The sequence below is a fragment of the Pteropus vampyrus genome, unplaced genomic scaffold (genome assembly GCF_000151845.1).
Source record: "Pteropus vampyrus isolate Shadow unplaced genomic scaffold, Pvam_2.0 Scaffold486, whole genome shotgun sequence".
NCBI lineage: Eukaryota > Metazoa > Chordata > Mammalia > Chiroptera > Pteropodidae > Pteropus > Pteropus vampyrus.
Genome location: NW_011889267.1, coordinates 1,312,646 through 1,326,915, shown reverse-complemented (window position 1 = coordinate 1,326,915; position 14,270 = coordinate 1,312,646).

Genomic DNA, 14,270 nt, shown 5'->3' with positions numbered 1-14,270 from the left:
TAAAACAACAACAAAATTCCAATCAGATGAATGTCAGACATTTTTATTATATTATTATTCATGTCTCTCTTTACTGCATTCTGGATAAATTATTGGGATATATCCTTAATTCTACTTTCAACTGTATCTAATATGCTGATTAGCTCATCCACTGAGATTTTTCACAGTTCACAAACACTTTTCTTAAGTATTTTATATGTCCACTAAATTTTATTACAATACTTTGCTTCGCTAAATGTTCCTCTTTTTTTTTTTTTTCCTTTCCATTTTGTACAATCTTGGTGATTTCCTGTTGTGTTTTCCCTTATGATTGCTTTTTTGTTTTGTTTTGTGTAAACTCTGTACACAGCCATTCTGTATTTTGTATTTGACATTTCCAACATTTGCTGTCTTTGCGGAGGGTGGTATTGTTTAGGAATATTGTCTAAATATGTCGTTTCTTCTGATTCTCACTCATAGCGAGTTTGCCTTCTTGCACACTTGGTGGTCTTTATTTGTAAGGTGATGTTTGACTTTTAACTAATAGGAGTCCTATAAGACTAACTTGAGGAACTTTCTACCACAGATGCTGCCTCTGATTCAACAGATGAGGAACATCAGCTTGTGGCTGGACTTTTCTCTTCAGCAGCTTAGTTGACCTTCTTGGCTCAGGGCTCCAAATGAGTGAGACAGAAGTTTCCAGGGGTAGGCCTGGAACCGGGACAGCATCACTCCCACTATAATATACTCGTCAAGACTAGCCCATATACACGATGAGAGGAGTGCCATGTGCTGCTAAGCCATCGTCTAGGGATTTTTCCTTCACCATGAGCCTGAGCATTTGCCTTCATGTCTCTCTTGTGTTGGATCTCCTGTTTTCTGGATCACGTGTCTTTTTCTTTGTTTATTCTCTTTTGTTCTAAAGGACATTTCTTTCTTTCTTTCTTTCTGAAGTTGTTTTCTGGTGCATAGGAGGTAAACTTCTAGGTTTTTAACATGTCTGAAAATGTCTTGATTTCACTTGCACATCTGAGTGTTAGCTTGATTGGGTATAAAAGTCTAGGTTGGAAATAATTTTCTCTTGGAATTATCAAGGCATTTCCTCATTGTCTCTTATTTTTCAATATTGCTCTTAAGAAGTCTGATGCTATTTTGATTCATAATCCACCTTCCACTGTGTTAGGTTTTTGGATCCTCTATTAATCCCCAGCATTTTGAATATTCTAATTATTCGCCTTTTTTTTTTCCACATTTATTATTCTGGGGCAGTCAATGAAACCTATCGATTCAGAGACTCTGTCCTTTATTCTTAGAAAGCTTCCCTTTTATTCTTTCTTCCCTCCCCCGCCCCTCAAAGTCTTTCTAATGATATAATGGATATACTGGGTCGATACTCTAATATAATATTATTTCCTAACTTTAATTCTTTTTCTTTTCATTATTTTTAGAGAGCTTTTAGTCTTCATCTTATGATTCTGTTATTGACTTTTAAACTTCTTCTATCTTATTTTTAATTCTGAGAACTCTTTCTTGTTCTCCAAATGTTTTTATAGCACCTTATACTTGTTCTATGACCAAAACATCTTCTCATATCTCTAAATATATTAATTAGAAGTTTTTCTTTTTCTTCTTACAGTATCTCTTTTTTTAAGTTCCTTTTTTCTGCTTGTTTATTTTAGACTCCCTTTTTCATATTGGAGGCTTTGATCAAATATTTGGTGACCCTTGGATATTTGTTTATATGTAAGAATGAGGAATAATAATAATAATAATAATAATAATAATAATAATAATAATAAATACACTAAAAGATTACATGAGAGATCTTCTGTGTACATGGGAGGAAGGATTAATCAAACAGGGGGCCTCTCTTCAGGGTGATATGAAATGATGAAATGATGAGGAAACTGGCAATGGTGTACTGGAGCTGCCTTGCACCAGCTTGCAAAAGCTAAATGTGTATATATTTCCCGACTCTGCATTTAGTGACATCATGGTGGTAGCTTGAAGTTGTCCATAGAAATCAAGAAGTGCCACAAGTCAGGGCATACTTCCTCCCAGATTGCTGGTTGTTAAACATTTACTACCATACCACTGGGAGTTGGTGTATTAGGTTGGGGCCCTCACAATGTTAGTCTATAGAGATCTTTTTTCCTGAGTTATTATTCAGTTCTGCTAAGGAAACTTACAAATCTCTTTCTGACTGACTGTATTCTAGGAGTGGGATATGAGAAGAGAAATTGGGGGTGTAGTTTTTTCTTTTACAAACTTTCACTTAAACTTTCTGCTTTCAGCTTTGCCTCACCTCTCTCAGCCACTACCTTTGGTATTCCCAAGTCCCATGCCTAGTCTTCCCATTTTCTTCAGAGAATAAACTCTGTTCCTTTAGGTGGAATTGATAGTGAGATGTTTGTTTGGCTACTTAGGGCGAGAAGCAGTCATTGGTATCTTGATACCTCTGGTTTCAGACTTTTAGCCAATCTGCCAATTTTCAGTAGCATGCCTCAACTCCACTTTCCACTGTGCATGATACTCCCAGGTCCTGAGACTCTCAAGGATTATTTGATGGTAAGTCAGTTCACTTGTTGTTAATCCTGTTTGTAATCAGTTCAGGCTGTAGGTACACTTTAGGTTGTTGTTCCATCTTGCTTAATCAGATACTACCCCTCCATCTGTTTTCTGTATTTCAAAAATTTGTTGAAATTTTGTGTGACTTTTCCCCCTCTACTGTTTCTTTACTTCTGTGGTTCCATGCATTAAGAACACTTCTATATTATTATTTTAGTAACCAATATACAAATTTTAAACTAAATACTCTTCATCAATTTGGAATGGAACTTTGTAAATCTTTTTAATCTTCATAAGCTGGACTTTCTCCCATTTTAGGAAAGTTTTATTTACTTTTGTCTTGGGTACTTCTCACTCAGTGTTTTTTTTTTTTTTTTTCAGGGACATTTGTATCTCTTTGACTTGATTGCTACCTCTGTTTCTCTTTCTATTACTTTATGTTCATCTTTAAAACTTATATTCTGTACTCTGGGAGGGACTTTCAAATTTATCTTAGTAATGAAATATTAATTTGAGAGTGACTGAAGACTAATTTCTAAAGAGAGAGTGATCCAGAAGGTTAAATATCTATATTTATGATTTACATGAATGCCTTTGTGATTGTATATGGTTACAGCTATGTCTTAATATGTTGTTTTATAAGAGTTAGTAATGCCAAGAGTTATAAATATCTGAGCATAAAAATAACTATTGAGGTCAAGATGTGAAACTAGATTAAATAGTAGTTTAATCTTTTCTTTGACTCTGCAAAACACAGCCTGTTTGGGTTACTTATATCTAGATTACCAGAGGTTCCTTCAAGTAAAGAAAAGGGACATGAGAATAGCTTCAGAAATATCTAATGAAACTCAACTGCCTATGTTCCTATTCTATATGATATGTATCTTTATGTGATGAAAGAGAAATTGTGGCATAGATATATGGCTGAATCATGTCCAAACACACCAAATCATAATGGTTTTTTACTGCGCCGATTTGATTTTCCCTCACATCAACTGTGTTCTTTAGAGCCTTCTTTGGGAGTTTAAATTCTGTCATTAAATTTTAGTCTCCTTTTCAATTCTGTCTTATCTATCTCCCTTTCATCCTGGCTTATTATTTTTATATCTCAGTTATCTCCTAACAGATTTCTTTATTTCACTGAGGATGCTGAATAATTCCCTGGAATTTTCTTTTGGATCTTGAAATGGCAAGATAACTGAGCGAGGCAACTTACTCTGTGGAACTATTAGCTATAAATCAGTTAAATGAATAGTACTCTTTGGGTAAAATAATTTTGTCTTCAGACCATACTCCTTTATGAAAACTCTACCCACACCCTCTTTTTTTCCCAGGGATTAAGCCCCTAAAGACCATGTTTATATGATATGACCCTGCCCCACCTCATACCTCATCATATCTGATTGGAAGAGGGTTGATATGAGAAGGAATTGGGGTTGAGAGTCATTAGTTAGTTTGGGGTATTGCTTGAGTTTGGGTTGTATAAACTGAGGTGCAACAGGACAGCCAGGTATATAAAAAGAGAGAATGCAGTTTGTGGAGAGAGAGGAGCAGAAGAAGATGTGCAAAAAGATTTAGTAATAAAATATAAGAGAGAGGATGAATGATAGTAAGAGCAAGAGTGAGAGTGAGAAAGAACATCCTGGTTCCAGTTCCTCTTAAGGTCCTACTGAACTTCCTCTCTTGTCCTCTGAGCCAGACCCATGTGCTAACAACATTTTCCCTTTAGTTTGAAGTGGGAGTCTGAAACTACTAAGAGAACCTTGATTAAGACATCCCTTCCCAGTTATAATAAGCAAATCACATCATTGTGAGTAAGAAGATGAAGATTTTGTTCCTATAGTGGGAGGACTTGTATCCAGCTCATCCCAAAGTAATATCAGATGATAGGAAACAAATTGAAATGGTGTGGGAGTGGGTTAAGGTGAGGGGGACAGAGACTACATCCTCATTTTACCCTTGTGGAAATTATTTTCTGATCCATCTGAAGGTTGATCCTGCCATTCCTAGGCCCTGATGAAGCATTATGGTCCTGTACAAGTAGCAAAAGTTCAAAAAGTTTAGCCAATGGCCAATTCCTGATCATGGAATTAAAGGTGAGAGAGAGCAATCAAAGCTTCTAGTTTGGGGCCGGGGGTGTTGATTAGATGGTGAGGACCACAACCATAGTCTGAAATGGAGGGTCATATCTAGGGCCTGCCTACTCCTCATGTTCAATACCAGCCAGAGAAACCTAGAGCAGCAAGTATGTGAAAAAGAGGTGCATATGCACTTGAATGAATGTCGTGACTTTAGAGGAACAGCGGGTTGCCTTTTAAATAGGGAGAAGACTGAGTGAGATTCATCTAGATTCAGCCTATGAGGCTGATAGCAAGTTGACAGGGACCGGAGGGCACTTTCTAAGGTGGCCCTTGAACATCACCAGGGCCTGGGAGCTTTCTTGGATGCTGTACTCAATGATAGCTTTATTCTTTTGAAACTTTATATTATGCAAATTTTCAAACATAAAAAAATACCTCAAATTTAACAGTTAACATTATACCACATTGCTTCATCTATTTTTTCAGACATGTTTTAAAGTAATTTTTGAACATCATGACATTTCATCTCCAAATATTTTGGTCTGCATTTCTTAACAATAAGGACACTTTTTTACATAACCACTATATCATTATTGCACCTCACAAAATCACCAACAATTCCTAATATGTTCTCTTACTAAATTTTTATTTACATTAACCCAACTGTGCCCCAAATGCCTTTCACAATTGATTTGTTTGCATGGCTCCCAAAGTCTGCACATTATGTTTGGTTGTTATTCCTTTTAAATATCTTTGAATATGGAACAATGCCCTTGCCTTTTCTTTTATGTTGTTGACTTTCTAAGAAGCCAGATCAACTGTTCTGTAGAGGACTATCTCACCTTTTGGATCTGACCAATTGCTTTTTCATGGTATCATTTAACTTGATCTTCTATCCCATTCACTTATGACAAATTATGTATATTATATATATATATATTACATATACATATAATATATATAATCACATTAGAATGCATAGACTGATGTGTAGCTAAACCTTTTTTTAAATCAGCTTTATAGTGGGAGTGATTATCAATGAAATTCAGGTGGAGACTGGTATTATATCTTCAAATAGGGGACACCTATATAATATATAAACTTTACTTGTGCTCATAGGCAGGCCATCTACTCATCCTTAATCTAGAGATCTCCAAGGAAAAGAAATACATTTTTTCTTTAAACTGGTATACTTTGAGGTTTCTTTAGTATAGCAGCTTAACCTGTTTTAATCAACACCCCCTGCCCCAACACACACTAAGTCATCAAGGGAAATATGTACTTAAGAGATAATGGGTGGTCATTATCATAATGCCATTTGTTGACTATTCCACTAGTCCCCCACTTATCTGCAATGTCATCATTATCATATATCAAATTCCAAGGTACACATGGTACACCGAAGTCGCTTAAGGTACATTTTTCAGAATGTATTCCCATCATTAAGTGGCACATGATCATATTAATCTATTTGTCTATTACTCTGCTAAAAATATACTTTTTAAATTAAACACTTTAAGATAATTGTAGATTCACATGCAGTTGTTAGAAATAATACAGAGAGATTTCGTGTACTCTTAACCCAGTTCTCCCAATGGTAACACTTGCAAAACTATGATACAATATCACAACCTGGATATCAACATTGGTACAGTCAAGAGACAGAACATTTTTATCACCACAAGGATCCCTTTTATAGCCACACTCACTTCCCTCCAGACCTCACCACCTCACATGCCCGGGCTTACTCACTAATCTGTTCTCCATCAATTTTTGCTTCCTATATTTTGGGGGCTCTGTTATTAGGTGCACGTATATTTGTAGGTGTTATAGAAACTTTTATGTAATGTCCTTCTTTGTCTCTTGAAACTCTTTTAAAAATACTAAAGTCTACTTTGTCTGATAATATAGCCAATCGATCTCTCTTTTGGTTACTATTTGCATAGAATATCTTTTTCATCCTTTTGCTTCAACCTCTTCACATCTTTATATCTAAAATGAGTTTCTTGTAGACAGTATATAGATGGATTATATATTTTCACTTTGCCTGCCAATCTCTGTATTTTAATTGATGTCTTTAGATCATTTAGATCATTTCTTTTTTTCTATAAATTCGTCTCTCAGTACTGCTTCATCTCATGAATTTTGACATGCTATCATCTTGTTTTCATTTATTTCAATGTATTTTTAAAATTTCCTTTGAGACTTTCTCTTTGACATATGGACTATTTAAACATGTGTTCTTTAGTTTCCTCGTGTTTTAGAGATTTTCCTGTTACCTTTATGTGTTTAATTTTTAGTTCAATTCAACTGTGGTCAGAGAACACATTCTATATGATTTCAATTCTTTTAAACTGTTGAGTTTGTTTTATGACCCAAGATGTGGTCTATCTTGCTATATGTTTTGTGGGCTCTTGAGAAAAATGTGTAATCTGCTGTTGTCAGTGGAGAATTCTATACATATCAATTAGATCCTCTTGGTTGATGGTATTAAGTTCTTCTTTATACTTGCTGATTTTCTGTCTAGTTGTTCTATCAGTTGTTGAGAGAAAGATGTTGAAGTCTCCAAGATAACTGTGAATTTTTCTTTCTTTCTTTAGTTATATCAGTTTTTAATTCACAAATTTTGTAGCTCTGTCCTTTGGTGCACACACATCTAGGATTGTTGAGTCATCTTGGTAGACTGACATTTTCATCATCTCTGTTTCTGGTAATTTGCTTTGAAGTTTACTTTATATATTGATATAGCCACTTCTGCTTTCTTTTGATGTTTATATGATACATATTTTCTCATTCTTTTATTTTTGATCTGCCTATACTGCTATATTTGATGTGAGTTTCTCGTAGACAGTCATTTTTTTATTTTTAATTGATAAATTTATACCATTTATATTTAATGTAATTACTGATGTGTTATGGATTAAGCCTGCCATTTCGTTTTTTATTTTAGGATTGTTCTCTTTGTTTCTTTCATTTCTCTGCTTTTTTTCCCCTGCCTTCCTGTAGGTTATTTGAACACGTTTTAGAATTTCATTTTGATTTATTTATAACATTTTTTAGTCTATCTCTTTGTGTAGTTTATTTTAGTAGCCATCTTAATTATTATATTATATATTATGTATATCTTGTCACAGTCTACTAGTGTTGTCATTTTGCCAGTTGAAATAAAATATAAAAAACACCTCCCTTTATGTCCCTTTACACTTCCCATTTTTAGTATAATTGTCTCAAATATTTTCTCTATATACATTCAGGCAGTGTTATAACTTTTGCTTCAACCATCAAATGTAATTTAGAAACCTCAGGAGGAAAAGGAAAGCTTATTAAATTTACTCATATTTTTGTTTATCCTGTTCTCCCTTTCTGATGTCCTAAGAGGCCCCCCCCCTTTTTTTCTTGTAGTTTCCTTTCTGTTTAGAGAACTTACTTTAGTCATTTTAAAAAAAAATTTTATTATGGTGACATTGGTTAACAAAATCCAGTAAGTTTCAGGCGTACAATTCAATGGTAAGGCACATATATACACATTGCATTGAGAATCATTTTTTAAAGGGTGGTTCTGTTAATAACAAATTCTCTTAGATTTTCTTCATCTGAGAATGTCTTTCTTTTCCCCTCATTCCTGAAGAATATTTTTACTGAAAGTAGAATTCTGGGCTGACAGTTCTTTTCCTTCAGTATTTGGAAAATAAGTCATGTCCTATTGGCCTCCAAGGTTCCTGATGAGAAATCCACTGTCATTTGAATTGTTTTTCCCCTATAAGGAAAGATGTCATTTCTCTCTCACTGCTTTCAATACTTTTTCTTTGTCTAGCTTTCAGAAGTTTGACTATGATATGTCTTGGTATGGATTTCTTTGAGTGTTCCCGTTTGGAGTTCACTCAGCTTCTCGAATCCATAGGTTTATGTCTTTTGCCAAATTTGCAACATTTTCAGCCATTATTTCTTCAAGTACTTTTTCAGTCCTGTCTTCTTTCTCCTCTCCTTCTAGGACTCCGATGATAGGAGTGTTAGATCTTTCATTATAGTCCTACAGGTCCCTGAGGCTCTGTTAATTTTTGTTTTCGATCTATTTTCTCTATTAGTCAGTTTGGTAATTTCTATTTTTCTATCATCCGGTTTACTGATTTTTTTTCTTCTTTCCCTTTCATTTTGTTAATACATCCATTGAATTTTTAAATTTCTGTTATTATATTGCTCAGTTCTAAAATTTTATTTTGTTCTTCTTTGTGTCTTCTATTTCTTTGCTGAAACATTCTATTTCTTTGATGAATAGGCTTCCTATTTTTTCCCATTTACTTCAAACGTGTTTGTTGAAGCATTTTTACCATGGCTGCTTTCAAATCTTTGTCAGATAATGTTAACATGTCTGACATCTGTGTTGGCATCTATTAATTTTCTTTTTTTCATTCAGTTTGAGCACTTCCTGGTCCTTGATGTGACAAGTGGCTTTCTATTGAAATCTGTACATTTGGGTATTATGTTATGATATTCTTGATCCTATTGAAACCTTCCATTTTAGCTGGCTGCCTCTGACACTCTTTCCTTACTGCCAGGTAGAGGTGAAAACCCAGATTTTCCACATCATCTCCACTGACCTGGAGGGAGAGGGGTGCTACCCTAGGTGGAGAAGTAAGTCCTAACACCTTATTCAGCCTTTCCTTGATATCACTCCAGTGGGTTGGGGGAAGGAAGGGTCAGTTGTCTCCTTATGGCCTGTAAGGAATGGATCTAGACTACTTGCTTGGTCTTTGCTGGCATGTGTGGGGATTAGGCCACAGTTTTTTTGGTAGTACTTAGCTATAGTAAAGTGGCTATTGTCCAGATTTTTTTCTGTATTGCTAAGCAGCCCTTTTTTTTGGTCCTTTAGCTTCTGGGGTTACAAGCTTCTTTGTTCAATATCATCAAGAAAGAGCAAGTCCACGTCCCAACATTTTCAGCAAAAGTCCTATGATTCACTCTGATTAGGCTGCCACAGATCATGGGCTGATCCCTGAATAATCATTTTGGCTAGGGAGATGGAAACATCCTGATTGGCACACCCCTCTTAGATTTGGGGGTGGACAACAATCCCAAATTAAATCTCTTAGCTGAGAATGAGAGAAGGAAAGATGATTCCCCAAAGGAAATTCAAGGTCTCAGTCCCAAAAAGGATGCTGGGTAGTGAACTTCAGATGTCCATATGCCAAGGAAGAATCTTAATCTAAGGCCTAGATGGATACTCAGAGCTCCCAAGCCTATTGCTGAGAGACAAACCACAAGAGCCAGGTTCCGAGTCAAGTTTCCTGACTGGGCAAGATTTCTGATCCCTGAATAATCAACTGGCATTGGTTACTTGCACATGGTGTCCCTAGGAATTAAAATGGCAGACAGCCAACTAGGATTTAAGGGAGTTGTGTCACCAGAGAAATCCCAAGCCTGGCAAAGTGGGGCCTCTGATCGCTCCGCTCTGAGATAATTCCAACTCTAACTATGCCAGCAGGAAGTGGGACACTTGAGCAGGACACCTCCCGAGAGGGGAATTCTCTTTAAACTCATCTCAGGCCTGGCTGTGGAGGACAAGGGATGAGATCAATCCAGGCGGCAGCCAAAATCAGGGGCAATCAGACTTGCTAAGAGACACCTGACTTCACTGCCAGAGAAGCGAGTCCTTGTAGGTCCTCTCCATCTGCCTGTGGTATTTTCCAGACTGTGACCACTGTTATTTTCCCTTCCCTATTTCCTTTTAAAAATATATACATTCAAATTTTTTTCAAATAAAAATAATGAGTGCTCATTTTATAACACCAAATGATATAAAAAGTTATAGAATGGAACCTTGTCTGTTCCCAGACCCTCCCACATTGGGTCACTCTTGCCCCCAGAGGGTTACACCACTGAGTTAGTTACGGTTCTTTAGAGGTTTTCCTGCATATGTGCAAGTATAAACATACATCTAAACTGTGAAAGAATGTAAAATTAAAAAATTAAAGTCTCCGGTCAACAATTCTGAGGCCCAGTCCCCAGAAGTAATCATTTTTAACCATTTCTCTTTGTAGCCTTCCTTGAGAGTACTTCTACAGTGCCAGAAAATATGCTAATATCTTTGTACCTAATTCATCAAGTTTAAACAGTATCTCCAACTCCCTGCAATGAAAGATGATGAGTTTCGCTTGCTTTCATTGCTTCCCTTCTTTCTGTAATCCCTGCTGTCACATATATATGTACTCCTTCTATTATTTACTTTAAGGGCGTTAAATAATATATTTAAACATCTATTTCTTGACTTCTTGAATTGTTGCCTGTACAAAACTGACTATTTTATTCTCATACTTGATTGAATCTTTGGATATAATTTCCCCTCAATATCAGTTAGGACTAAGTTTAGCTATAAATAAGAGACCCAAAGTATTAGTGGCCCAAACAAATTGGAATTTGTTTTTTTTTTTTTTCTCATGGAAAAGACTATAGGCTCCTCTCAATTTTTTACTCTGCCTCATGTGAGATGTGGTTCCTGTTCTCGTGATGCAAGATGATGGCCTCATGCTGGCTCTCCAGGCATCAGGCTGGATGGAGGAAGGTGCAAAGGAAGAAGGGACAGATGGAACATAGTCACATGGCCACACTTAGCTTCAAGGGAAGCTGGAGATGTAAGCTTGATTCTGGATGACTATGTGCCTGGCTAAAATCTCAAGGTTCTCTAACTAAGGAAGAATGGGAGCACAGAGGCCGGGACAACTAGTGGTCTTGCCAATTCCTCTGCCCTTTGCATGCTTTGCTTAGCCTTTCTCTTGCATCAGGGGTTGCTGATGAGATGTCTGATAACGATCTGATTTTCATCTTTTTGTATGCAACCTGTTCTTTCTGCTGGAAGATATTTAATAAGAGAATTCCATATGCAGAGGCCTTGGGACCTGAGAGTACAAATCATTTCCTCACGACGTGCTGCTGACCCGCACCCGTTCTTTTCTCAGACTCGTTCCTGCCTGCGCCCTCTGTGTCCACCTCTCAGCCAATGCGGCTCTTCTCTCGCTTTGTATCTTCAGCTTTCCTTTCACTCCTTCTAAGTGACAGCATCTTCCTGTGGCTTTAACTCCCACCCATTGGGTGACCCCAAATTTACCTCCTCAGTCGAATCCTTTCTCTCAACCTCTAAATCTAAAATGATCCAGTCATCTGTTAGTATCTCCACCTGCTGACCCACAAGACCCCCAAACTCCTCATGTGTCAGTATGAACATTCCAGTCCCTCTCACCTCACAGAAACTCCTCCGTGCCCCTCTCTCAAGAAATCGCACAACAGTTTGCCCTTCTGCCCAAGCCAGAAACTTGCCATTTCTGCATGGTTTATGCTCCTTTACGTTACTTCCTCTCCTTAAACTTCCTTCTTTCTTTCTTCCCTTGGCTAATCCTTATTTATTTTTCATAACCCAGTCAAAGAGCAACATTTTGAGGAATGTGGTGTCTTCCTGGTGTCTTTCTGCCTCAGTCTGGGTTGGATGCTCCTCTCCTGGGTTCCCAAGGTGTCTAGAGAATCCCCGTATCCCATCATTAGAAATTGTGATAACTTCTAATTATCTGAACACTTGTCTGGACTGGGAGCTATTTGATGGTAGAGATGGGATTTGATCTCTGACTCCCTAGCATCTAGTAGAATGTTTAACCCATAGAAGTGGCAGCTTCCTTATTAAAACTTTTTCTGTTTGGTTCACTTCCCCTTCACCTCCTGATAACAACACCCCCTTTTCTTTGGGAAACTTCCTTCTTCATTCTATGTGGTCTGAAGATGTGTGAGTTGGTACCTTATGCCTCCTCTACAGAGGTGGACATGTGACCCAGGCTAGGTTAAGCACAGTTTCCTATGTCCCCAGAAACAGTGATTAGACTAACAGGTATCACTGACCAAGCAGAACTAATCAGACTACTCCTTGGGATTAATACACAAACACGGGGAGGAGGCTGTCTTCATGTTGGGATTGCTGGCTGAGATGATACAGGCTTGAGGATGGGCGTGGCCCTCTTCCTTCCATGTGAAGAAAGTCTCTTCAGAACAGAGACTGGCAGAGACAAGCAGAGATAAGTCATGGACAGGGATGGAGTCCTAGTGGCCTTGAGTCCCGACTAATAGAAAACTCTGTAAAAGCTTAATGAAAATATTAATAAACTAAGTGAAACATGTCCAGTGCCTCCCTCCCTACCCTTGCTCCTACTGAGTATGGTAGGGCACCTCCTCATCTGTGCTCTTTGGAGAGGTGGACACCATCCCTTACCTGCACTTATGGTGTCAAGTCTGAACTGACTAGCCTGGCAAGCGAAAGCTTTGCGATCTGAACCCCACTCCCCAGCCAGTCTTCAGTCCTTTTCCCAGGTAGCCTCCGTGCCAGCCAGAAAAATGCTCACAGTTCCCCGCACTTGCCCTGTTGTCTCCCACTGCTGCCTCTCTGCAAGGGGCTCAACCTGGACTGTTCTCCCCCACACCATGAATCCAATCCACTCTCCAAGACCAATCTCAAGTGACATTCCTTTAAAGCCTTCCTTCCCACCCAGGCAGAGTCCAGCCTCCTTTCCTGCAGCAGTCACCTCCTTCGTACACCCATAACGCTGAATTACAATTATTGCTTACTCATCTGTCCTTCCTCTACTAGGCAGGGGGCAGAGAGCTACTCTTTACCTACTTCTGTATCTCGTCTTCCAACACCCACAGTACATTGTCAGCTAGCATGTGGTACATGAGTGGGGGTCTTAGGAAGAGGCTCATTTCCTTATCTGTAAAATACTGGAAAGGGATTCTTCTGACCCCACCCCACCCCACTCCCAGGCTTAAGGATTCAGAAAAGAGGCAAGTCTTGTGATCACACACCTGGTGGAGAGTGGGAAGGCAGTGTGGATGCCACTTGGCTAGGCTGTGTCTACACTGGCATCTGGTTCAGTTAGTGATGGGGTCATGTTGCTTTAGAGAACTCTGACTCTCCCTAGGATCCACAGAACTTCAAGCAGCCCAGCCTCCTCTCTCACTTTCCACCTTTCAGAAGTGATAGAACAAAACAATAAGGTCAAAGAAGGGAGGTTCTTGGAAATTTCCTGACCCTCCATTCACATGGCAGGACAAGATTCATCCCCAAGAGGTACAGGGTGAGCTTTGGGGGAGTCCAGGAAGAGATCTGGGGAGATTTTCTCTGTTGCATGCACACACATCCTCTGGCTGTGTCTCTGTGTTGCTGTATGAAGCTTCCTACACCAGTGAGAGGCAGCTTGCCTGAGGGTGTGGAATCCAGAGTGGCTGTGTGACCTTAGGCAAGTCGCTTAACTTCTCTGTGCCATAATTGTCACATCTCTAAAACATGAATGATAATGGTACTTATAGGGTAGCTGTGAGGAATAAATGAGTTGATATTTGTAAAGCACGTAAGTGCTTTGTAGATGTTTGTCTAGACTATATTAGGATTTCATGTGCTGAAATCCGGCCTTGAGATTCCAGAAGACTTTTCATCCTTAATAAAGAGACCCCTCAAACCGCCTGTACATGGAGTTGGCGATGGAATGGCGGGTGAGGTGGAAATGGTCATGGAACTACTTGGAGGATAAAAACGATACAGTGAAATTCCTCAGCTGTCCGCAAGAGGGCACCCAATTTCCCAAAAGAGATCAATTCACAAAGGAGAGC